The sequence below is a fragment of the Hydractinia symbiolongicarpus genome, chromosome 9 (assembly GCF_029227915.1).
Source record: "Hydractinia symbiolongicarpus strain clone_291-10 chromosome 9, HSymV2.1, whole genome shotgun sequence".
NCBI lineage: Eukaryota > Metazoa > Cnidaria > Hydrozoa > Anthoathecata > Hydractiniidae > Hydractinia > Hydractinia symbiolongicarpus.
Window position 1 is genome coordinate 11,400,246 of NC_079883.1, and position 23,220 is coordinate 11,423,465.

Genomic DNA, 23,220 nt, shown 5'->3' on the forward strand with positions numbered 1-23,220 from the left:
GCTAGCTTTTTATATCAAACTTTGTCCTGCTTTCTGTTTAAATTTTATGCTACATAAAAATTTTATGCTACATAAAGTTTGACAATGTTAAAAATATGAAGGGCAAGAAAAGTAAAAGCAAGAAAATAAGAAATTTAAAAACGAAAATACTTAAACTTAGGGAATCTAATCTTAAATTTACTCTTTTTTAACTGTTTAAGTGACTTAAACAAGTTTAACTTTGTACCAAGATAATGTTTTTTTGTAAATGTGTGGCTATAAAAATAGCCGTTTGTTAATGTAATAGCCAGATACACACAAATTATTTTTTTGCGGTCTTCTTTGCTGCCTTTTTGGGAGTCTTTTTGACCTTCTTTGCTGCAGGTTTTTTAGCAACAGGCTTCTTTGTGGGTTTCTTAGCTGCTGGTTTCTTAGCCGAGGCTTTCTTTGTGGCAGGCTTCTTTGCTGCTTTCTTTGGCGTGCTCTTCTTTGCTGGCTTCTTTTTTGGTGTACTTTTCTTTGCAGTAGGCTTCTTTGCCGTTGGCTTTTTTGCTGCGGCCTTTTTCTTAGGTTTTTCTTTTTTTACCTGACCTAGCTTGAATGATCCAGAAGCACCAGTGCCTTTAGTTTGAATCAAATCGCCTGATGTTACTCCTCGTTTAAGAGCCATTTTCAGATGATGATCTGAGTTTTCAGCAACTTTGTAATTTGCATGAATATATTTTGTAATAGCTTGGCGAGATGAACCACCGCGTTCCTTTAGGGTAGCGATAGCAGCCTTGATCATGTCCACATATTTAGGGTGATCAGCTGTCTTCTTTGCAGCAGGTTTCTTCTTGGGTGCGATTTTCTTTGGAGAAGCTGCTTCACTCATTTTTAATGTTTTCTTACAACAATCCAACGATAAACGATGCTTGTTATCACAGTAGAAGTATACTAAACATTACCGTGTAAATGAGATATAATTTAAGACGGTGCGAAGTATGCGGACGTAAAAGTACCACTCCCGGGAATTGATTTGGCGCGAAAACAGAAATGTGTGTTTCTGTACATCGTATAATGTCCGTTTTGGGTGCCGCGACTATGCGAAAGCATGTTAATTTTTATTTGTAGTACGACGCAATAGTCTGCAAGAGAAGCTGCTGGAGTTTGAGGTCTTCAGCATTACATCTAGTCTGTTAATTTGGGCTTCTTCCGCGCTCGTGTTAGGATTTTCATAAAGCGTTCTTTGGTTTGCGTTGCGTATGTCGGCCTACATCATCGACACGGCCTGTTTCCGGCTATTAGGAGCAATTCATATATTGGGCACTGCGTTTCGACTTTTTTATTAGACCACAGTAAAAAAATTCACTCACAGAAGTCCCTTTCTTTCATGGCTACAAACACGAAGAATTCTGTCGTAAGTAAAACGAATGCGCAAGCCAAAATGACGATGGGGCGAAGTCATAAGCATGGCCCTGTGGCCCAATGGATAAGGCATCTGACTACGAATCAGGGGATTCCAGGTTCGACTCCTGGCAGGGTCGCACTGTCGCATTTCGGCTGCATGGTCTACTGTGTAACGCGCGCGCACGTTCTGGCGTAATGCGTTGATAAACGGAATGTACGCAGACATATTGGAAAGTAATATCACGCACTTAGTATCGTCGCCTTTGTTAGCATTCATGTAAGTTACCATCCACTCGCTACAGTCGCTCTCCATCCTACGGCTAAATCAACAGCCGTGATTTTTACTATGTCGCCGTCCATCCGTACGCGGTGACAGTTGTAAGCTTTACAGTAACGTGACATGCTCCACAAGCAGTTACGGTGTGTGGACGATGCCTATCATGGCAACGCTTGTTCTTTATCGCTTCTCGGCCTAATGGCTAAGATCAAGTGTAGTATCTGTTCTTATCAGTTTAATATCTGGTAGGCCATTCTCTGAATGGTCAGTATATTAATCTGATTTTTGGCCTTGGGTCATGGAGGTGGATTCATTCACGCCGTGACCACGGGTTGCCTTGGTGTTGCACTATTACCGATGGCGGCCCACATAAGCAATAAAAGAATAATAGCAGTCCTCTTTCCGACGGCACTCTGCATAGTCTACGGCGGGAACAAAACGCGTACACTGGGGGAGAATTCAGCCTATGCCCCGCGACACGGCAGTTTATAACACACTCAAGCCACAAGCATTAACAAACTTTGAAGGGTACCCTCATGCTACGGTGCAGTTCCAACTCATACTTACCTGACGGGGAAGTAAAGACTGATCAATGAGGGTTTTCTTCCAGAGTGAGGCTCTTGCATTGCACTACGCTTGGGCTGACCTCTGCGATTACTGCAAACGTCAGTAACTCGACCGTACAATTTCTGGTAGTGGGGGCCTGCGTCCGCGCTCGCCCCCTCCTTAAGTCAAAATGAATGAGCTTAGAAAAGTTGCGCGGCCAAATGTCGGTGGTGACTTAAACGCTAAGGTAAAACCTCGCTTGGCTGTTACGAAACGTGATTGCGATATAAGTCCTCGGAAGGCGGCGGAATTTTATTTTATTTGCCATTCCGTCAGGGTTATTGGATGATCGGCAATAGATCGAGTTTGTATGCATTTGAAAGCTCTTTTTTCTCGTACTATCACCTGAAAATGTCGTAGGAAAATGTCATAGGAAACACTTTCAACAACCGCCACGTTCCTTAATTGTTATAACAAGAAATATATCACAGCAAATGAAAATGAAAAGCCTACGACACCGGGAGTTCCCAGGCGGTCCCCCATCCAAGTACTATCCCGGCCCGACGATGCTTAACTTCCGTGATCAGACGAGAACGGGTGTGTTCATCGTGGTATGGCCGTAGACATTAGTAGGTGCAAATACGTGCAATTTATTTTGACGTTGTGATCAAATTTTTTTATTTAATTTCTTTGAGTTACTTAGGACAAGGCGTATGCATGGATTATCTATTAGACTTTAAGGTTATAGTTTTGTGAAAAAAACAATGTTTTTTTAAAGATGTGTGGCTATAAAAATAGCCGTTGTTTTCTGAGTGTAGCGGTTTACTTCTTCTGTCCTTTGTCGTTCTTCTTTGGGAGTAAGACAGCTTGAATGTTTGGCAAAACACCACCAGCTGCAATGGTTACACCGCTCAAAAGTTTGTTTAATTCTTCATCATTACGAACAGCCAATTGTAAATGTCTTGGAATAATCCTAGCTTTTTTGTTGTCTCTTGCTGCGTTACCAGCCAACTCCAATATCTCAGCAGATAAATATTCCAAGACGGCTGCTAAGTAAACTGGTGCTCCAGATCCAATTCGGTTAGCATAGTGCCCTCTACGAAGGAATCTATGCACTCTACCGACTGGAAATTGAAGTCCAGCTCTTGAGGATCTTGTCTTGGCTTTAGCCTTAGCTTTTCCACCTTTTCCACGTCCAGACATAACTGCGATTTGATTTGTAAGTTAATACAAAAACGTACGAATATTTAACGTAAGTGTTAACGAAATAAACTTTACTCGTTTTTTCATCATAAAAATAGGATCGAAATCATGTTTTTTTAACCAATCATAATTAAGTATTAAACAAAAGATTTTTTTTTTAACCAATTAAATTGCGTATCGGCGTTTTCGGATCGAATTCGATCCGATTTTTTTACTTATAAACAAAAAGTTTTGACTTGCAGTTTAATGCTTATTTACAAGTTAAGTAGCAAAAATTTTTAACCATGTCTGACGCAGCAGCTAAAGGAGGAAAACAGGCACCTAAAGTAGCCAAGAAAGGTGAAAAAAGAGCCGGCAAAAAAGGAGGAAAGATTGGTGGAACTGGTGAAAAGAAACGCAAGAGAAAGAGAAAGGAAAGTTATGCTATTTACATCTACAATGTTTTGAAACAAGTTCACCCAGATGTCGGAGTTTCAAGCAAAGCTATGAGCATCATGAACTCATTTGTCAACGACATCTTTGAGCGCATTGCTTCCGAAGCTTCGCGTTTGGCTCTTCAAAACAAAAAGTCGACCATCTCTTCTCGTGAAATTCAAACCGCAGTACGTCTTCTCTTGCCTGGAGAACTTGCAAAACACGCAGTCAGTGAAGGAACAAAAGCCGTCACAAAATACACAAGCAGCAAGTAAACCAACGTCTACCAAACACAAACGGTCTTTTTTAAGACCACACATCTTTAAAAAAACATTTACTTGGCGTCACTACAAGTTAACCGAAGTTAATAAAACTTCTAAATAATGTGCTTAAGAACACTAGCCTACATTTAAAATACTTCCCCATGTGTGTGTGGATTAGCTTCACTTTTCATACGTATTATTAGCTGTACTTGCAGAAAAGACAAGTACATTGATCCATGTTATTGCTTACATTTAACTTAACCCAGCTTTTCACGGAAACACTCCCAGGCAAATTAACCCTACAAAGTATTTCTAAATTTTTTTTGTGTCATATATGACATAGTATCGTATAGCAATAAATGTAACTGTGACAAGACTTTACACATTGTGTAATTTGGAAGCGTGCACAAAGTAATGTTTTAAAAGATTTGTGGCTATAAAAATAGCCGTTTTTGTTGAGCAATGACAACGCTTAACCTCCGAATCCGTAAAGAGTTCTTCCTTGACGTTTTAAGGCATAAACAACATCCATAGCGGTAACGGTCTTGCGTTTAGCGTGCTCTGTGTAGGTTACAGCATCACGAATAACATTCTCTAAGAAAACCTTCAGTACACCTCTGGTTTCCTCATAGATAAGGCCAGAGATACGTTTGACACCACCTCGTCGAGCAAGACGCCGAATAGCAGGTTTTGTGATTCCCTGAATGTTATCACGAAGAATTTTTCGGTGACGTTTAGCACCTCCTTTTCCCAATCCTTTACCTCCTTTTCCGCGTCCAGACATATTGATATAGTTGCGTACAGAACGAGTACAAAAACAACGTTTGAGTTAACAGAATTCAGACAGCTTTAAAAAGAGGCCATAAAATTACCTACTGCTCGTGGAAACACCCTAATTAACCAATAGAGTTGCGTCATTACAAAATGTTCCGAACATTTTGTACATTTTTTTAAGTAAAACTGTAGTTTTTTTAAAAATTCGTGGTCTTAATGTTTCAGTAAGGCAATAAATTTGGCATCGTTGGAATTCGCCAAACCTTCTGCTACTTACTAAAAAAAAAAAAAGTCAAAAGCTTTTGTGTATCAGAAGATACAGCCGTTTTCCCGTAGCCAAAAAACACAGATTTTATAAAAATGTTAAAGTAATGAGCGTAATGTCATTATGCAGCCAATCAGAAATTACTTTCTTAGCACCAATCAAATGGTTTGTTTTGAACCTTAGCTGTCAATCAATATGAGAAATAAAACTTTGGCGCGATAGTGCATTTTAGACCGTCTTGTGTATCCGTACTACATCGACTTCTTAAAATATGGCTCGTACAAAGCAAACTGCACGTAAATCTACTGGAGGAAAGGCTCCACGAAAACAACTCGCCACTAAAGCTGCGAGGAAAAGCGCACCAGCTACTGGAGGAGTGAAAAAACCACATCGTTACAGACCTGGTACAGTTGCTCTCAGAGAAATCAGAAGATACCAGAAGTCAACCGAGCTCTTGATCCGCAAGTTGCCTTTCCAGCGTCTTGTGCGAGAAATTGCTCAGGACTTCAAAACAGATCTGCGATTCCAGAGCACAGCCGTTATGGCTCTGCAAGAGGCTTCTGAAGCGTACCTTGTTGGCTTGTTCGAGGATACTAACTTGTGTGCCATTCACGCAAAACGAGTTACAATCATGCCTAAAGACATCCAGTTGGCAAGAAGAATTCGTGGGGAACGTGCCTAAGCATCTTACCAAACAAAAAACGGCTATTTTTATAGCCACACATCCATAAAAAATATTACGGCTAGCTTTTTATATCAAACTTTGTCCTGCTTTCTGTTTAAATTTTATGCTACATAAAAATTTTATGCTACATAAAGTTTGACAATGTTAAAAATATGAAGGGCAAGAAAAGTAAAAGCAAGAAAATAAGAAATTTAAAAACGAAAATACTTAAACTTAGGGAATCTAATCTTAAATTTACTCTTTTTTAACTGTTTAAGTGACTTAAACAAGTTTAACTTTGTACCAAGATAATGTTTTTTTGTAAATGTGTGGCTATAAAAATAGCCGTTTGTTAATGTAATAGCCAGATACACACAAATTATTTTTTTGCGGTCTTCTTTGCTGCCTTTTTGGGAGTCTTTTTGACCTTCTTTGCTGCAGGTTTTTTAGCAACAGGCTTCTTTGTGGGTTTCTTAGCTGCTGGTTTCTTAGCCGAGGCTTTCTTTGTGGCAGGCTTCTTTGCTGCTTTCTTTGGCGTGCTCTTCTTTGCTGGCTTCTTTTTTGGTGTACTTTTCTTTGCAGTAGGCTTCTTTGCCGTTGGCTTTTTTGCTGCGGCCTTTTTCTTAGGTTTTTCTTTTTTTACCTGACCTAGCTTGAATGATCCAGAAGCACCAGTGCCTTTAGTTTGAATCAAATCGCCTGATGTTACTCCTCGTTTAAGAGCCATTTTCAGATGATGATCTGAGTTTTCAGCAACTTTGTAATTTGCATGAATATATTTTGTAATAGCTTGGCGAGATGAACCACCGCGTTCCTTTAGGGTAGCGATAGCAGCCTTGATCATGTCCACATATTTAGGGTGATCAGCTGTCTTCTTTGCAGCAGGTTTCTTCTTGGGTGCGATTTTCTTTGGAGAAGCTGCTTCACTCATTTTTAATGTTTTCTTACAACAATCCAACGATAAACGATGCTTGTTATCACAGTAGAAGTATACTAAACATTACCGTGTAAATGAGATATAATTTAAGACGGTGCGAAGTATGCGGACGTAAAAGTACCACTCCCGGGAATTGATTTGGCGCGAAAACAGAAATGTGTGTTTCTGTACATCGTATAATGTCCGTTTTGGGTGCCGCGACTATGCGAAAGCATGTTAATTTTTATTTGTAGTACGACGCAATAGTCTGCAAGAGAAGCTGCTGGAGTTTGAGGTCTTCAGCATTACATCTAGTCTGTTAATTTGGGCTTCTTCCGCGCTCGTGTTAGGATTTTCATAAAGCGTTCTTTGGTTTGCGTTGCGTATGTCGGCCTACATCATCGACACGGCCTGTTTCCGGCTATTAGGAGCAATTCATATATTGGGCACTGCGTTTCGACTTTTTTATTAGACCACAGTAAAAAAATTCACTCACAGAAGTCCCTTTCTTTCATGGCTACAAACACGAAGAATTCTGTCGTAAGTAAAACGAATGCGCAAGCCAAAATGACGATGGGGCGAAGTCATAAGCATGGCCCTGTGGCCCAATGGATAAGGCATCTGACTACGAATCAGGGGATTCCAGGTTCGACTCCTGGCAGGGTCGCACTGTCGCATTTCGGCTGCATGGTCTACTGTGTAACGCGCGCGCACGTTCTGGCGTAATGCGTTGATAAACGGAATGTACGCAGACATATTGGAAAGTAATATCACGCACTTAGTATCGTCGCCTTTGTTAGCATTCATGTAAGTTACCATCCACTCGCTACAGTCGCTCTCCATCCTACGGCTAAATCAACAGCCGTGATTTTTACTATGTCGCCGTCCATCCGTACGCGGTGACAGTTGTAAGCTTTACAGTAACGTGACATGCTCCACAAGCAGTTACGGTGTGTGGACGATGCCTATCATGGCAACGCTTGTTCTTTATCGCTTCTCGGCCTAATGGCTAAGATCAAGTGTAGTATCTGTTCTTATCAGTTTAATATCTGGTAGGCCATTCTCTGAATGGTCAGTATATTAATCTGATTTTTGGCCTTGGGTCATGGAGGTGGATTCATTCACGCCGTGACCACGGGTTGCCTTGGTGTTGCACTATTACCGATGGCGGCCCACATAAGCAATAAAAGAATAATAGCAGTCCTCTTTCCGACGGCACTCTGCATAGTCTACGGCGGGAACAAAACGCGTACACTGGGGGAGAATACAGCCTATGCCCCGCGACACGGCAGTTTATAACACACTCAAGCCACAAGCATTAACAAACTTTGAAGGGTACCCTCATGCTACGGTGCAGTTCCAACTCATACTTACCTGACGGGGAAGTAAAGACTGATCAATGAGGGTTTTCTTCCAGAGTGAGGCTCTTGCATTGCACTACGCTTGGGCTGACCTCTGCGATTACTGCAAACGTCAGTAACTCGACCGTACAATTTCTGGTAGTGGGGGCCTGCGTCCGCGCTCGCCCCCTCCTTAAGTCAAAATGAATGAGCTTAGAAAAGTTGCGCGGCCAAATGTCGGTGGTGACTTAAACGCTAAGGTAAAACCTCGCTTGGCTGTTACGAAACGTGATTGCGATATAAGTCCTCGGAAGGCGGCGGAATTTTATTTTATTTGCCATTCCGTCAGGGTTATTGGATGATCGGCAATAGATCGAGTTTGTATGCATTTGAAAGCTCTTTTTTCTCGTACTATCACCTGAAAATGTCGTAGGAAAATGTCATAGGAAACACTTTCAACAACCGCCACGTTCCTTAATTGTTATAACAAGAAATATATCACAGCAAATGAAAATGAAAAGCCTACGACACCGGGAGTTCCCAGGCGGTCCCCCATCCAAGTACTATCCCGGCCCGACGATGCTTAACTTCCGTGATCAGACGAGAACGGGTGTGTTCATCGTGGTATGGCCGTAGACATTAGTAGGTGCAAATACGTGCAATTTATTTTGACGTTGTGATCAAATTTTTTTATTTAATTTCTTTGAGTTACTTAGGACAAGGCGTATGCATGGATTATCTATTAGACTTTAAGGTTATAGTTTTGTGAAAAAAACAATGTTTTTTTAAAGATGTGTGGCTATAAAAATAGCCGTTGTTTTCTGAGTGTAGCGGTTTACTTCTTCTGTCCTTTGTCGTTCTTCTTTGGGAGTAAGACAGCTTGAATGTTTGGCAAAACACCACCAGCTGCAATGGTTACACCGCTCAAAAGTTTGTTTAATTCTTCATCATTACGAACAGCCAATTGTAAATGTCTTGGAATAATCCTAGCTTTTTTGTTGTCTCTTGCTGCGTTACCAGCCAACTCCAATATCTCAGCAGATAAATATTCCAAGACGGCTGCTAAGTAAACTGGTGCTCCAGATCCAATTCGGTTAGCATAGTGCCCTCTACGAAGGAATCTATGCACTCTACCGACTGGAAATTGAAGTCCAGCTCTTGAGGATCTTGTCTTGGCTTTAGCCTTAGCTTTTCCACCTTTTCCACGTCCAGACATAACTGCGATTTGATTTGTAAGTTAATACAAAAACGTACGAATATTTAACGTAAGTGTTAACGAAATAAACTTTACTCGTTTTTTCATCATAAAAATAGGATCGAAATCATGTTTTTTTAACCAATCATAATTAAGTATTAAACAAAAGATTTTTTTTTTAACCAATTAAATTGCGTATCGGCGTTTTCGGATCGAATTCGATCCGATTTTTTTACTTATAAACAAAAAGTTTTGACTTGCAGTTTAATGCTTATTTACAAGTTAAGTAGCAAAAATTTTTAACCATGTCTGACGCAGCAGCTAAAGGAGGAAAACAGGCACCTAAAGTAGCCAAGAAAGGTGAAAAAAGAGCCGGCAAAAAAGGAGGAAAGATTGGTGGAACTGGTGAAAAGAAACGCAAGAGAAAGAGAAAGGAAAGTTATGCTATTTACATCTACAATGTTTTGAAACAAGTTCACCCAGATGTCGGAGTTTCAAGCAAAGCTATGAGCATCATGAACTCATTTGTCAACGACATCTTTGAGCGCATTGCTTCCGAAGCTTCGCGTTTGGCTCTTCAAAACAAAAAGTCGACCATCTCTTCTCGTGAAATTCAAACCGCAGTACGTCTTCTCTTGCCTGGAGAACTTGCAAAACACGCAGTCAGTGAAGGAACAAAAGCCGTCACAAAATACACAAGCAGCAAGTAAACCAACGTCTACCAAACACAAACGGTCTTTTTTAAGACCACACATCTTTAAAAAAACATTTACTTGGCGTCACTACAAGTTAACCGAAGTTAATAAAACTTCTAAATAATGTGCTTAAGAACACTAGCCTACATTTAAAATACTTCCCCATGTGTGTGTGGATTAGCTTCACTTTTCATACGTATTATTAGCTGTACTTGCAGAAAAGACAAGTACATTGATCCATGTTATTGCTTACATTTAACTTAACCCAGCTTTTCACGGAAACACTCCCAGGCAAATTAACCCTACAAAGTATTTCTAAATTTTTTTTGTGTCATATATGACATAGTATCGTATAGCAATAAATGTAACTGTGACAAGACTTTACACATTGTGTAATTTGGAAGCGTGCACAAAGTAATGTTTTAAAAGATTTGTGGCTATAAAAATAGCCGTTTTTGTTGAGCAATGACAACGCTTAACCTCCGAATCCGTAAAGAGTTCTTCCTTGACGTTTTAAGGCATAAACAACATCCATAGCGGTAACGGTCTTGCGTTTAGCGTGCTCTGTGTAGGTTACAGCATCACGAATAACATTCTCTAAGAAAACCTTCAGTACACCTCTGGTTTCCTCATAGATAAGGCCAGAGATACGTTTGACACCACCTCGTCGAGCAAGACGCCGAATAGCAGGTTTTGTGATTCCCTGAATGTTATCACGAAGAATTTTTCGGTGACGTTTAGCACCTCCTTTTCCCAATCCTTTACCTCCTTTTCCGCGTCCAGACATATTGATATAGTTGCGTACAGAACGAGTACAAAAACAACGTTTGAGTTAACAGAATTCAGACAGCTTTAAAAAGAGGCCATAAAATTACCTACTGCTCGTGGAAACACCCTAATTAACCAATAGAGTTGCGTCATTACAAAATGTTCCGAACATTTTGTACATTTTTTTAAGTAAAACTGTAGTTTTTTTAAAAATTCGTGGTCTTAATGTTTCAGTAAGGCAATAAATTTGGCATCGTTGGAATTCGCCAAACCTTCTGCTACTTACTAAAAAAAAAAAAAGTCAAAAGCTTTTGTGTATCAGAAGATACAGCCGTTTTCCCGTAGCCAAAAAACACAGATTTTATAAAAATGTTAAAGTAATGAGCGTAATGTCATTATGCAGCCAATCAGAAATTACTTTCTTAGCACCAATCAAATGGTTTGTTTTGAACCTTAGCTGTCAATCAATATGAGAAATAAAACTTTGGCGCGATAGTGCATTTTAGACCGTCTTGTGTATCCGTACTACATCGACTTCTTAAAATATGGCTCGTACAAAGCAAACTGCACGTAAATCTACTGGAGGAAAGGCTCCACGAAAACAACTCGCCACTAAAGCTGCGAGGAAAAGCGCACCAGCTACTGGAGGAGTGAAAAAACCACATCGTTACAGACCTGGTACAGTTGCTCTACTGGAGGAGTGAAAAAACCACATCGTTACAGACCTGGTACAGTTGCTCTCAGAGAAATCAGAAGATACCAGAAGTCAACCGAGCTCTTGATCCGCAAGTTGCCTTTCCAGCGTCTTGTGCGAGAAATTGCTCAGGACTTCAAAACAGATCTGCGATTCCAGAGCACAGCCGTTATGGCTCTGCAAGAGGCTTCTGAAGCGTACCTTGTTGGCTTGTTCGAGGATACTAACTTGTGTGCCATTCACGCAAAACGAGTTACAATCATGCCTAAAGACATCCAGTTGGCAAGAAGAATTCGTGGGGAACGTGCCTAAGCATCTTACCAAACAAAAAACGGCTATTTTTATAGCCACACATCCATAAAAAATATTACGGCTAGCTTTTTATATCAAACTTTGTTCTGCTTTCTGTTTAAATTTTATGCTACATAAAAATTTTATGCTACATAAAGTTTGACAATGTTAAAAATATGAAGGGCAAGAAAAGTAAAAGCAAGAAAATAAGAAATTTAAAAACGAAAATACTTAAACTTAGGGAATCTAATCTTAAAATTACTCTTTTTTAACTGTTTAAGTGACTTAAACAAGTTTAACTTTGTACCAAGATAATGTTTTTTTGTAAATGTGTGGCTATAAAAATAGCCGTTTGTTAATGTAATAGCCAGATACACACAAATTATTTTTTTGCGGTCTTCTTTGCTGCCTTTTTGGGAGTCTTTTTGACCTTCTTTGCTGCAGGTTTTTTAGCAACAGGCTTCTTTGTGGGTTTCTTAGCTGCTGGTTTCTTAGCCGAGGCTTTCTTTGTGGCAGGCTTCTTTGCTGCTTTCTTTGGCGTGCTCTTCTTTGCTGGCTTCTTTTTTGGTGTACTTTTCTTTGCAGTAGGCTTCTTTGCCGTTGGCTTTTTTGCTGCGGCCTTTTTCTTAGGTTTTTCTTTTTTTACCTGACCTAGCTTGAATGATCCAGAAGCACCAGTGCCTTTAGTTTGAATCAAATCGCCTGATGTTACTCCTCGTTTAAGAGCCATTTTCAGATGATGATCTGAGTTTTCAGCAACTTTGTAATTTGCATGAATATATTTTGTAATAGCTTGGCGAGATGAACCACCGCGTTCCTTTAGGGTAGCGATAGCAGCCTTGATCATGTCCACATATTTAGGGTGATCAGCTGTCTTCTTTGCAGCAGGTTTCTTCTTGGGTGCGATTTTCTTTGGAGAAGCTGCTTCACTCATTTTTAATGTTTTCTTACAACAATCCAACGATAAACGATGCTTGTTATCACAGTAGAAGTATACTAAACATTACCGTGTAAATGAGATATAATTTAAGACGGTGCGAAGTATGCGGACGTAAAAGTACCACTCCCGGGAATTGATTTGGAGCGAAAACAGAAATGTGTGTTTCTGTACATCGTATAATGTCCGTTTTGGGTGCCGCGACTATGCGAAAGCATGTTAATTTTTATTTGTAGCACGACGCAATAGTCTGAAAGAGAAGCTGCTGGAGTTTGAGGTCTTCAGCATTACATCTACTCTGTTAATTTGGGCTTCTTCCGCGCCCGTGTTAGGATTTTCATAAAGCGTTCTTTGGTTTGCGTTGCGTATGTCGGCCTACATCATCGACACGGCCTGTTTCCGGCTATTAGGAGCAATTCATATATTGGGCACTGCGTTTCGACTTTTTTATTAGACCACAGTAAAAAAATTCACTCACAGAAGTCCCTTTCTTTCATGGCTACAAACACGAAGAATTCTGTCGTAAGTAAAACGAATGCGCAAGCCAAAATAACGATGGGGCGAAGTCATAAGCATGGCCCTGTGGCCCAATGGATAAGGCATCTGACTACGAATCAGGGGATTCCAGGTTCGACTCCTGGCAGGGTCGCACTGTCGCATTTCGGCTGCATGGTCTACTGTGTAACGCGCGCGCACGTTCTGGCGTAATGCGTTGATAAACGGAATGTACGCAGTCATATTGGAAAGTAATATCACGCACTTAGTATCGTCGCCTTTGTTAGCATTCATGTAAGTTACCATCCACTCGCTACAGTCGCTCTCCATCCTACGGCTAAATCAACAGCCGTGATTTTTACTATGTCGCCGTCCATCCGTACGCGGTGACAGTTGTAAGCTTTACAGTAACGTGACATGCTCCACAAGCAGTTACGGTGTGTGGACGATGCCTATCATGGCAACGCTTGTTCTTTATCGCTTCTCGGCCTAATGGCTAAGATCAAGTGTAGTATCTGTTCTTATCAGTTTAATATCTGGTAGGCCATTCTCTGAATGGTCAGTATATTAATCTGATTTTTGGCCTTGGGTCATGGAGGTGGATTCATTCACGCCGTGACCACGGGTTGCCTTGGTGTTGCACTATTACCGATGGCGGCCCACATAAGCAATAAAAGAATAATAGCAGTCCTCTTTCCGACGGCACTCTGCATAGTCTACGGCGGGAACAAAACGCGTACACTGGGGGAGAATACAGCCTATGCCCCGCGACACGGCAGTTTATAACACACTCAAGCCACAAGCATTAACAAACTTTGAAGGGTACCCTCATGCTACGGTGCAGTTCCAACTCATACTTACCTGACGGGGAAGTAAAGACTGATCAATGAGGGTTTTCTTCCAGAGTGAGGCTCTTGCATTGCACTACGCTTGGGCTGACCTCTGCGATTACTGCAAACGTCAGTAACTCGACCGTACAATTTCTGGTAGTGGGGGCCTGCGTCCGCGCTCGCCCCCTCCTTAAGTCAAAATGAATGAGCTTAGAAAAGTTGCGCGGCCAAATGTCGGTGGTGACTTAAACGCTAAGGTAAAACCTCGCTTGGCTGTTACGAAACGTGATTGCGATATAAGTCCTCGGAAGGCGGCGGAATTTTATTTTATTTGCCATTCCGTCAGGGTTATTGGATGATCGGCAATAGATCGAGTTTGTATGCATTTGAAAGCTCTTTTTTCTCGTACTATCACCTGAAAATGTCGTAGGAAAATGTCATAGGAAACACTTTCAACAACCGCCACGTTCCTTAATTGTTATAACAAGAAATATATCACAGCACCATTGAAATGAAAAGGCAACAAATGAAAATGAAAAGCCTACGACACCGGGAGTTCCCAGGCGGTCCCCCATCCAAGTACTATCCCGGCCCGACGATGCTTAACTTCCGTGATCAGACGAGAACGGGTGTGTTCATCGTGGTATGGCCGTAGACATTAGTAGGGGCAAATACGTGCAATTTATTTTGACGTTGTGATCAAATTTTTTTATTTAATTTCTTTGAGTTACTTAGGACAAGGCGTATGCATGGATTATCTATTAGACTTTAAGGTTATAGTTTTGTGAAAAAAACAATGTTTTTTTAAAGATGTGTGGCTATAAAAATAGCCGTTGTTTTCTGAGTGTAGCGGTTTACTTCTTCTGTCCTTTGTCGTTCTTCTTTGGGAGTAAGACAGCTTGAATGTTTGGCAAAACACCACCAGCTGCAATGGTTACACCGCTCAAAAGTTTGTTTAATTCTTCATCATTACGAACAGCCAATTGTAAATGTCTTGGAATAATCCTAGCTTTTTTGTTGTCTCTTGCTGCGTTACCAGCCAACTCCAATATCTCAGCAGATAAATATTCCAAGACGGCTGCTAAGTAAACTGGTGCTCCAGATCCAATTCGGTTAGCATAGTGCCCTCTACGAAGGAATCTATGCACTCTACCGACTGGAAATTGAAGTCCAGCTCTTGAGGATCTTGTCTTGGCTTTAGCCTTAGCTTTTCCACCTTTTCCACGTCCAGACATAACTGCGATTTGATTTGTAAGTTAATACAAAAACGTACGAATATTTAACGTAAGTGTTAACGAAATAAACTTTACTCGTTTTTTCATCATAAAAATAGGATCGAAATCATGTTTTTTTAACCAATCATAATTAAGTATTAAACAAAAGATTTTTTTTTTAACCAATTAAATTGCGTATCGGCGTTTTCGGATCGAATTCGATCCGATTTTTTTACTTATAAACAAAAAGTTTTGACTTGCAGTTTAATGCTTATTTACAAGTTAAGTAGCAAAAATTTTTAACCATGTCTGACGCAGCAGCTAAAGGAGGAAAACAGGCACCTAAAGTAGCCAAGAAAGGTGAAAAAAGAGCCGGCAAAAAAGGAGGAAAGATTGGTGGAACTGGTGAAAAGAAACGCAAGAGAAAGAGAAAGGAAAGTTATGCTATTTACATCTACAATGTTTTGAAACAAGTTCACCCAGATGTCGGAGTTTCAAGCAAAGCTATGAGCATCATGAACTCATTTGTCAACGACATCTTTGAGCGCATTGCTTCCGAAGCTTCGCGTTTGGCTCTTCAAAACAAAAAGTCGACCATCTCTTCTCGTGAAATTCAAACCGCAGTACGTCTTCTCTTGCCTGGAGAACTTGCAAAACACGCAGTCAGTGAAGGAACAAAAGCCGTCACAAAATACACAAGCAGCAAGTAAACCAACGTCTACCAAACACAAACGGTCTTTTTTAAGACCACACATCTTTAAAAAAACATTTACTTGGCGTCACTACAAGTTAACCGAAGTTAATAAAACTTCTAAATAATGTGCTTAAGAACACTAGCCTACATTTAAAATACTTCCCCATGTGTGTGTGTGGATTAGCTTCACTTTTCATACGTATTATTAGCTGTACTTGCAGAAAAGACAAGTACATTGATCCATGTTATTGCTTACATTTAACTTAACCCAGCTTTTCACGGAAACACTCCCAGGCAAATTAACCCTACAAAGTATTTCTAAATTTTTTTTGTGTCATATATGACATAGTATCGTATAGCAATAAATGTAACTGTGACAAGACTTTACACATTGTGTAATTTGGAAGCGTGCACAAAGTAATGTTTTAAAAGATTTGTGGCTATAAAAATAGCCGTTTTTGTTGAGCAATGACAACGCTTAACCTCCGAATCCGTAAAGAGTTCTTCCTTGACGTTTTAAGGCATAAACAACATCCATAGCGGTAACGGTCTTGCGTTTAGCGTGCTCTGTGTAGGTTACAGCATCACGAATAACATTCTCTAAGAAAACCTTCAGTACACCTCTGGTTTCCTCATAGATAAGGCCAGAGATACGTTTGACACCACCTCGTCGAGCAAGACGTCGAATAGCAGGTTTTGTGATTCCCTGAATGTTATCACGAAGAATTTTTCGGTGACGTTTAGCACCTCCTTTTCCCAATCCTTTACCTCCTTTTCCGCGTCCAGACATATTGATATAGTTGCGTACAGAACGAGTACAAAAACAACGTTTGAGTTAACAGAATTCAGACAGCTTTAAAAAGAGGCCATAAAATTACCTACTGCTCGTGGAAACACCCTAATTAACCAATAGAGTTGCGTCATTACAAAATGTTCCGAACATTTTGTACATTTTTTTAAGTAAAACTGTAGTTTTTTTAAAAATTCGTGGTCTTAATGTTTCAGTAAGGCAATAAATTTGGCATCGTTGGAATTCGCCAAACCTTCTGCTACTTACTAAAAAAAAAAAAAGTCAAAAGCTTTTGTGTATCAGAAGATACAGCCGTTTTCCCGTAGCCAAAAAACACAGATTTTATAAAAATGTTAAAGTAATGAGCGTAATGTCATTATGCAGCCAATCAGAAATTACTTTCTTAGCACCAATCAAATGGTTTGTTTTGAACCTTAGCTGTCAATCAATATGAGAAATAAAACTTTGGCGCGATAGTGCATTTTAGACCGTCTTGTGTATCCGTACTACATCGACTTCTTAAAATATGGCTCGTACAAAGCAAACTGCACGTAAATCTACTGGAGGAAAGGCTCCACGAAAACAACTCGCCACTAAAGCTGCGAGGAAAAGCGCACCAGCTACTGGAGGAGTGAAAAAACCACATCGTTACAGACCTGGTACAGTTGCTCTCAGAGAAATCAGAAGATACCAGAAGTCAACCGAGCTCTTGATCCGCAAGTTGCCTTTCCAGCGTCTTGTGCGAGAAATTGCTCAGGACTTCAAAACAGATCTGCGATTCCAGAGCACAGCCGTTATGGCTCTGCAAGAGGCTTCTGAAGCGTACCTTGTTGGCTTGTTCGAGGATACTAACTTGTGTGCCATTCACGCAAAACGAGTTACAATCATGCCTAAAGACATCCAGTTGGCAAGAAGAATTCGTGGGGAACGTGCCTAAGCATCTTACCAAACAAAAAACGGCTATTTTTATAGCCACACATCCATAAAAAATATTACGGCTAGCTTTTTATATCAAACTTTGTTCTGCTTTCTGTTTAAATTTTATGCTACATAAAAATTTTATGCTACATAAAGTTTGACAATGTTAAAAATATGAAGGGCAAGAAAAGTAAAAGCAAGAAAATAAGAAATTTAAAAACGAAAATACTTAAACTTAGGGAATCTAATCTTAAAATTACTCTTTTTTAACTGTTTAAGTGACTTAAACAAGTTTAACTTTGTACCAAGATAATGTTTTTTTGTAAATGTGTGGCTATAAAAATAGCCGTTTGTTAATGTAATAGCCAGATACACACAAATTATTTTTTTGCGGTCTTCTTTGCTGCCTTTTTGGGAGTCTTTTTGACCTTCTTTGCTGCAGGTTTTTTAGCAACAGGCTTCTTTGTGGGTTTCTTAGCTGCTGGTTTCTTAGCCGAGGCTTTCTTTGTGGCAGGCTTCTTTGCTGCTTTCTTTGGCGTGCTCTTCTTTGCTGGCTTCTTTTTTGGTGTACTTTTCTTTGCAGTAGGCTTCTTTGCCGTTGGCTTTTTTGCTGCGGCCTTTTTCTTAGGTTTTTCTTTTTTTACCTGACCTAGCTTGAATGATCCAGAAGCACCAGTGCCTTTAGTTTGAATCAAATCGCCTGATGTTACTCCTCGTTTAAGAGCCATTTTCAGATGATGATCTGAGTTTTCAGCAACTTTGTAATTTGCATGAATATATTTTGTAATAGCTTGGCGAGATGAACCACCGCGTTCCTTTAGGGTAGCGATAGCAGCCTTGATCATGTCCACATATTTAGGGTGATCAGCTGTCTTCTTTGCAGCAGGTTTCTTCTTGGGTGCGATTTTCTTTGGAGAAGCTGCTTCACTCATTTTTAATGTTTTCTTACAACAATCCAACGATAAACGATGCTTGTTATCACAGTAGAAGTATACTAAACATTACCGTGTAAATGAGATATAATTTAAGACGGTGCGAAGTATGCGGACGTAAAAGTACCACTCCCGGGAATTGATTTGGCGCGAAAACAGAAATGTGTGTTTCTGTACATCGTATAATGTCCGTTTTGGGTGCCGCGACTATGCGAAAGCATGTTAATTTTTATTTGTAGCACGACGCAATAGTCTGAAAGAGAAGCTGCTGGAGTTTGAGGTCTTCAGCATTACATCTACTCTGTTAATTTGGGCTTCTTCCGCGCCCGTGTTAGGATTTTCATAAAGCGTTCTTTGGTTTGCGTTGCGTATGTCGGCCTACATCATCGACACGGCCTGTTTCCGGCTATTAGGAGCAATTCATATATTGGGCACTGCGTTTCGACTTTTTTATTAGACCACAGTAAAAAAATTCACTCACAGAAGTCCCTTTCTTTCATGGCTACAAACACGAAGAATTCTGTCGTAAGTAAAACGAATGCGCAAGCCAAAATAACGATGGGGCGAAGTCATAAGCATGGCCCTGTGGCCCAATGGATAAGGCATCTGACTACGAATCAGGGGATTCCAGGTTCGACTCCTGGCAGGGTCGCACTGTCGCATTTCGGCTGCATGGTCTACTGTGTAACGCGCGCGCACGTTCTGGCGTAATGCGTTGATAAACGGAATGTACGCAGTCATATTGGAAAGTAATATCACGCACTTAGTATCGTCGCCTTTGTTAGCATTCATGTAAGTTACCATCCACTCGCTACAGTCGCTCTCCATCCTACGGCTAAATCAACAGCCGTGATTTTTACTATGTCGCCGTCCATCCGTACGCGGTGACAGTTGTAAGCTTTACAGTAACGTGACATGCTCCACAAGCAGTTACGGTGTGTGGACGATGCCTATCATGGCAACGCTTGTTCTTTATCGCTTCTCGGCCTAATGGCTAAGATCAAGTGTAGTATCTGTTCTTATCAGTTTAATATCTGGTAGGCCATTCTCTGAATGGTCAGTATATTAATCTGATTTTTGGCCTTGGGTCATGGAGGTGGATTCATTCACGCCGTGACCACGGGTTGCCTTGGTGTTGCACTATTACCGATGGCGGCCCACATAAGCAATAAAAGAATAATAGCAGTCCTCTTTCCGACGGCACTCTGCATAGTCTACGGCGGGAACAAAACGCGTACACTGGGGGAGAATACAGCCTATGCCCCGCGACACGGCAGTTTATAACACACTCAAGCCACAAGCATTAACAAACTTTGAAGGGTACCCTCATGCTACGGTGCAGTTCCAACTCATACTTACCTGACGGGGAAGTAAAGACTGATCAATGAGGGTTTTCTTCCAGAGTGAGGCTCTTGCATTGCACTACGCTTGGGCTGACCTCTGCGATTACTGCAAACGTCAGTAACTCGACCGTACAATTTCTGGTAGTGGGGGCCTGCGTCCGCGCTCGCCCCCTCCTTAAGTCAAAATGAATGAGCTTAGAAAAGTTGCGCGGCCAAATGTCGGTGGTGACTTAAACGCTAAGGTAAAACCTCGCTTGGCTGTTACGAAACGTGATTGCGATATAAGTCCTCGGAAGGCGGCGGAATTTTATTTTATTTGCCATTCCGTCAGGGTTATTGGATGATCGGCAATAGATCGAGTTTGTATGCATTTGAAAGCTCTTTTTTCTCGTACTATCACCTGAAAATGTCGTAGGAAAATGTCATAGGAAACACTTTCAACAACCGCCACGTTCCTTAATTGTTATAACAAGAAATATATCACAGCACCATTGAAATGAAAAGGCAACAAATGAAAATGAAAAGCCTACGACACCGGGAGTTCCCAGGCGGTCCCCCATCCAAGTACTATCCCGGCCCGACGATGCTTAACTTCCGTGATCAGACGAGAACGGGTGTGTTCATCGTGGTATGGCCGTAGACATTAGTAGGGGCAAATACGTGCAATTTATTTTGACGTTGTGATCAAATTTTTTTATTTAATTTCTTTGAGTTACTTAGGACAAGGCGTATGCATGGATTATCTATTAGACTTTAAGGTTATAGTTTTGTGAAAAAAACAATGTTTTTTTAAAGATGTGTGGCTATAAAAATAGCCGTTGTTTTCTGAGTGTAGCGGTTTACTTCTTCTGTCCTTTGTCGTTCTTCTTTGGGAGTAAGACAGCTTGAATGTTTGGCAAAACACCACCAGCTGCAATGGTTACACCGCTCAAAAGTTTGTTTAATTCTTCATCATTACGAACAGCCAATTGTAAATGTCTTGGAATAATCCTAGCTTTTTTGTTGTCTCTTGCTGCGTTACCAGCCAACTCCAATATCTCAGCAGATAAATATTCCAAGACGGCTGCTAAGTAAACTGGTGCTCCAGATCCAATTCGGTTAGCATAGTGCCCTCTACGAAGGAATCTATGCACTCTACCGACTGGAAATTGAAGTCCAGCTCTTGAGGATCTTGTCTTGGCTTTAGCCTTAGCTTTTCCACCTTTTCCACGTCCAGACATAACTGCGATTTGATTTGTAAGTTAATACAAAAACGTACGAATATTTAACGTAAGTGTTAACGAAATAAACTTTACTCGTTTTTTCATCATAAAAATAGGATCGAAATCATGTTTTTTTAACCAATCATAATTAAGTATTAAACAAAAGATTTTTTTTTTAACCAATTAAATTGCGTATCGGCGTTTTCGGATCGAATTCGATCCGATTTTTTTACTTATAAACAAAAAGTTTTGACTTGCAGTTTAATGCTTATTTACAAGTTAAGTAGCAAAAATTTTTAACCATGTCTGACGCAGCAGCTAAAGGAGGAAAACAGGCACCTAAAGTAGCCAAGAAAGGTGAAAAAAGAGCCGGCAAAAAAGGAGGAAAGATTGGTGGAACTGGTGAAAAGAAACGCAAGAGAAAGAGAAAGGAAAGTTATGCTATTTACATCTACAATGTTTTGAAACAAGTTCACCCAGATGTCGGAGTTTCAAGCAAAGCTATGAGCATCATGAACTCATTTGTCAACGACATCTTTGAGCGCATTGCTTCCGAAGCTTCGCGTTTGGCTCTTCAAAACAAAAAGTCGACCATCTCTTCTCGTGAAATTCAAACCGCAGTACGTCTTCTCTTGCCTGGAGAACTTGCAAAACACGCAGTCAGTGAAGGAACAAAAGCCGTCACAAAATACACAAGCAGCAAGTAAACCAACGTCTACCAAACACAAACGGTCTTTTTTAAGACCACACATCTTTAAAAAAACATTTACTTGGCGTCACTACAAGTTAACCGAAGTTAATAAAACTTCTAAATAATGTGCTTAAGAACACTAGCCTACATTTAAAATACTTCCCCATGTGTGTGTGTGGATTAGCTTCACTTTTCATACGTATTATTAGCTGTACTTGCAGAAAAGACAAGTACATTGATCCATGTTATTGCTTACATTTAACTTAACCCAGCTTTTCACGGAAACACTCCCAGGCAAATTAACCCTACAAAGTATTTCTAAATTTTTTTTGTGTCATATATGACATAGTATCGTATAGCAATAAATGTAACTGTGACAAGACTTTACACATTGTGTAATTTGGAAGCGTGCACAAAGTAATGTTTTAAAAGATTTGTGGCTATAAAAATAGCCGTTTTTGTTGAGCAATGACAACGCTTAACCTCCGAATCCGTAAAGAGTTCTTCCTTGACGTTTTAAGGCATAAACAACATCCATAGCGGTAACGGTCTTGCGTTTAGCGTGCTCTGTGTAGGTTACAGCATCACGAATAACATTCTCTAAGAAAACCTTCAGTACACCTCTGGTTTCCTCATAGATAAGGCCAGAGATACGTTTGACACCACCTCGTCGAGCAAGACGTCGAATAGCAGGTTTTGTGATTCCCTGAATGTTATCACGAAGAAATTTTCGGTGACGTTTAGCACCTCCTTTTCCCAATCCTTTACCTCCTTTTCCGCGTCCAGACATATTGATATAGTTGCGTACAGAACGAGTACAAAAACAACGTTTGAGTTAACAGAATTCAGACAGCTTTAAAAAGAGGCCATAAAATTACCTACTGCTCGTGGAAACACCCTAATTAACCAATAGAGTTGCGTCATTACAAAATGTTCCGAACATTTTGTACATTTTTTTAAGTAAAACTGTAGTTTTTTTAAAAATTCGTGGTCTTAATGTTTCAGTAAGGCAATAAATTTGGCATCGTTGGAATTCGCCAAACCTTCTGCTACTTACTAAAAAAAAAAAAAGTCAAAAGCTTTTGTGTATCAGAAGATACAGCCGTTTTCCCGTAGCCAAAAAACACAGATTTTATAAAAATGTTAAAGTAATGAGCGTAATGTCATTATGCAGCCAATCAGAAATTACTTTCTTAGCACCAATCAAATGGTTTGTTTTGAACCTTAGCTGTCAATCAATATGAGAAATAAAACTTTGGCGCGATAGTGCATTTTAGACCGTCTTGTGTATCCGTACTACATCGACTTCTTAAAATATGGCTCGTACAAAGCAAACTGCACGTAAATCTACTGGAGGAAAGGCTCCACGAAAACAACTCGCCACTAAAGCTGCGAGGAAAAGCGCACCAGCTACTGGAGGAGTGAAAAAACCACATCGTTACAGACCTGGTACAGTTGCTCTCAGAGAAATCAGAAGATACCAGAAGTCAACCGAGCTCTT

At 40.3% G+C, this 23,220-nt stretch overlaps 16 non-coding genes across 16 annotated transcripts; 12 read left to right on the forward strand and 4 right to left on the reverse strand.

Annotated features, from left to right (window-relative positions):
• Window positions 1-1,432: 1,432 nt before the first annotated feature.
• Window positions 1,433-1,505, forward strand: Trnar-acg (transfer RNA arginine (anticodon ACG)). The gene has a single exon. It is a non-coding gene; the product is annotated as a tRNA-Arg (tRNA).
• A 322-nt stretch (window positions 1,506-1,827) lies between these two features.
• On the forward strand, window positions 1,828-2,019 carry LOC130661324 (U2 spliceosomal RNA). The gene has a single exon (XR_008988517.1). It is a non-coding gene; the product is annotated as a U2 spliceosomal RNA (small nuclear RNA).
• Window positions 2,020-2,204: 185 nt separating this feature from the next.
• LOC130660278 (U1 spliceosomal RNA) lies at window positions 2,205-2,369 on the forward strand. The gene has a single exon (XR_008987478.1). It is a non-coding gene; the product is annotated as a U1 spliceosomal RNA (small nuclear RNA).
• A 328-nt stretch (window positions 2,370-2,697) lies between these two features.
• Window positions 2,698-2,816, reverse strand: LOC130658324 (5S ribosomal RNA). The gene has a single exon (XR_008985539.1). It is a non-coding gene; the product is annotated as a 5S ribosomal RNA (ribosomal RNA).
• Window positions 2,817-7,284: 4,468 nt separating this feature from the next.
• Trnar-acg (transfer RNA arginine (anticodon ACG)) lies at window positions 7,285-7,357 on the forward strand. Its single transcript has one exon. It is a non-coding gene; the product is annotated as a tRNA-Arg (tRNA).
• Window positions 7,358-7,679: 322 nt separating this feature from the next.
• LOC130661325 (U2 spliceosomal RNA) lies at window positions 7,680-7,871 on the forward strand. Its single transcript, XR_008988518.1, has one exon. It is a non-coding gene; the product is annotated as a U2 spliceosomal RNA (small nuclear RNA).
• A 185-nt stretch (window positions 7,872-8,056) lies between these two features.
• LOC130660279 (U1 spliceosomal RNA) lies at window positions 8,057-8,221 on the forward strand. The gene has a single exon (XR_008987479.1). It is a non-coding gene; the product is annotated as a U1 spliceosomal RNA (small nuclear RNA).
• Window positions 8,222-8,549: 328 nt separating this feature from the next.
• On the reverse strand, window positions 8,550-8,668 carry LOC130658325 (5S ribosomal RNA). The gene has a single exon (XR_008985541.1). It is a non-coding gene; the product is annotated as a 5S ribosomal RNA (ribosomal RNA).
• A 4,518-nt stretch (window positions 8,669-13,186) lies between these two features.
• Trnar-acg (transfer RNA arginine (anticodon ACG)) lies at window positions 13,187-13,259 on the forward strand. The gene has a single exon. It is a non-coding gene; the product is annotated as a tRNA-Arg (tRNA).
• A 322-nt stretch (window positions 13,260-13,581) lies between these two features.
• On the forward strand, window positions 13,582-13,773 carry LOC130661326 (U2 spliceosomal RNA). Its single transcript, XR_008988519.1, has one exon. It is a non-coding gene; the product is annotated as a U2 spliceosomal RNA (small nuclear RNA).
• A 185-nt stretch (window positions 13,774-13,958) lies between these two features.
• Window positions 13,959-14,123, forward strand: LOC130660280 (U1 spliceosomal RNA). The gene has a single exon (XR_008987480.1). It is a non-coding gene; the product is annotated as a U1 spliceosomal RNA (small nuclear RNA).
• Window positions 14,124-14,473: 350 nt separating this feature from the next.
• Window positions 14,474-14,592, reverse strand: LOC130658327 (5S ribosomal RNA). The gene has a single exon (XR_008985543.1). It is a non-coding gene; the product is annotated as a 5S ribosomal RNA (ribosomal RNA).
• Window positions 14,593-19,062: 4,470 nt separating this feature from the next.
• Window positions 19,063-19,135, forward strand: Trnar-acg (transfer RNA arginine (anticodon ACG)). Its single transcript has one exon. It is a non-coding gene; the product is annotated as a tRNA-Arg (tRNA).
• A 322-nt stretch (window positions 19,136-19,457) lies between these two features.
• LOC130661327 (U2 spliceosomal RNA) lies at window positions 19,458-19,649 on the forward strand. The gene has a single exon (XR_008988520.1). It is a non-coding gene; the product is annotated as a U2 spliceosomal RNA (small nuclear RNA).
• Window positions 19,650-19,834: 185 nt separating this feature from the next.
• On the forward strand, window positions 19,835-19,999 carry LOC130660281 (U1 spliceosomal RNA). Its single transcript, XR_008987482.1, has one exon. It is a non-coding gene; the product is annotated as a U1 spliceosomal RNA (small nuclear RNA).
• A 350-nt stretch (window positions 20,000-20,349) lies between these two features.
• Window positions 20,350-20,468, reverse strand: LOC130658328 (5S ribosomal RNA). Its single transcript, XR_008985544.1, has one exon. It is a non-coding gene; the product is annotated as a 5S ribosomal RNA (ribosomal RNA).
• Between the last annotated feature and the right edge of the window lie 2,752 nt (window positions 20,469-23,220).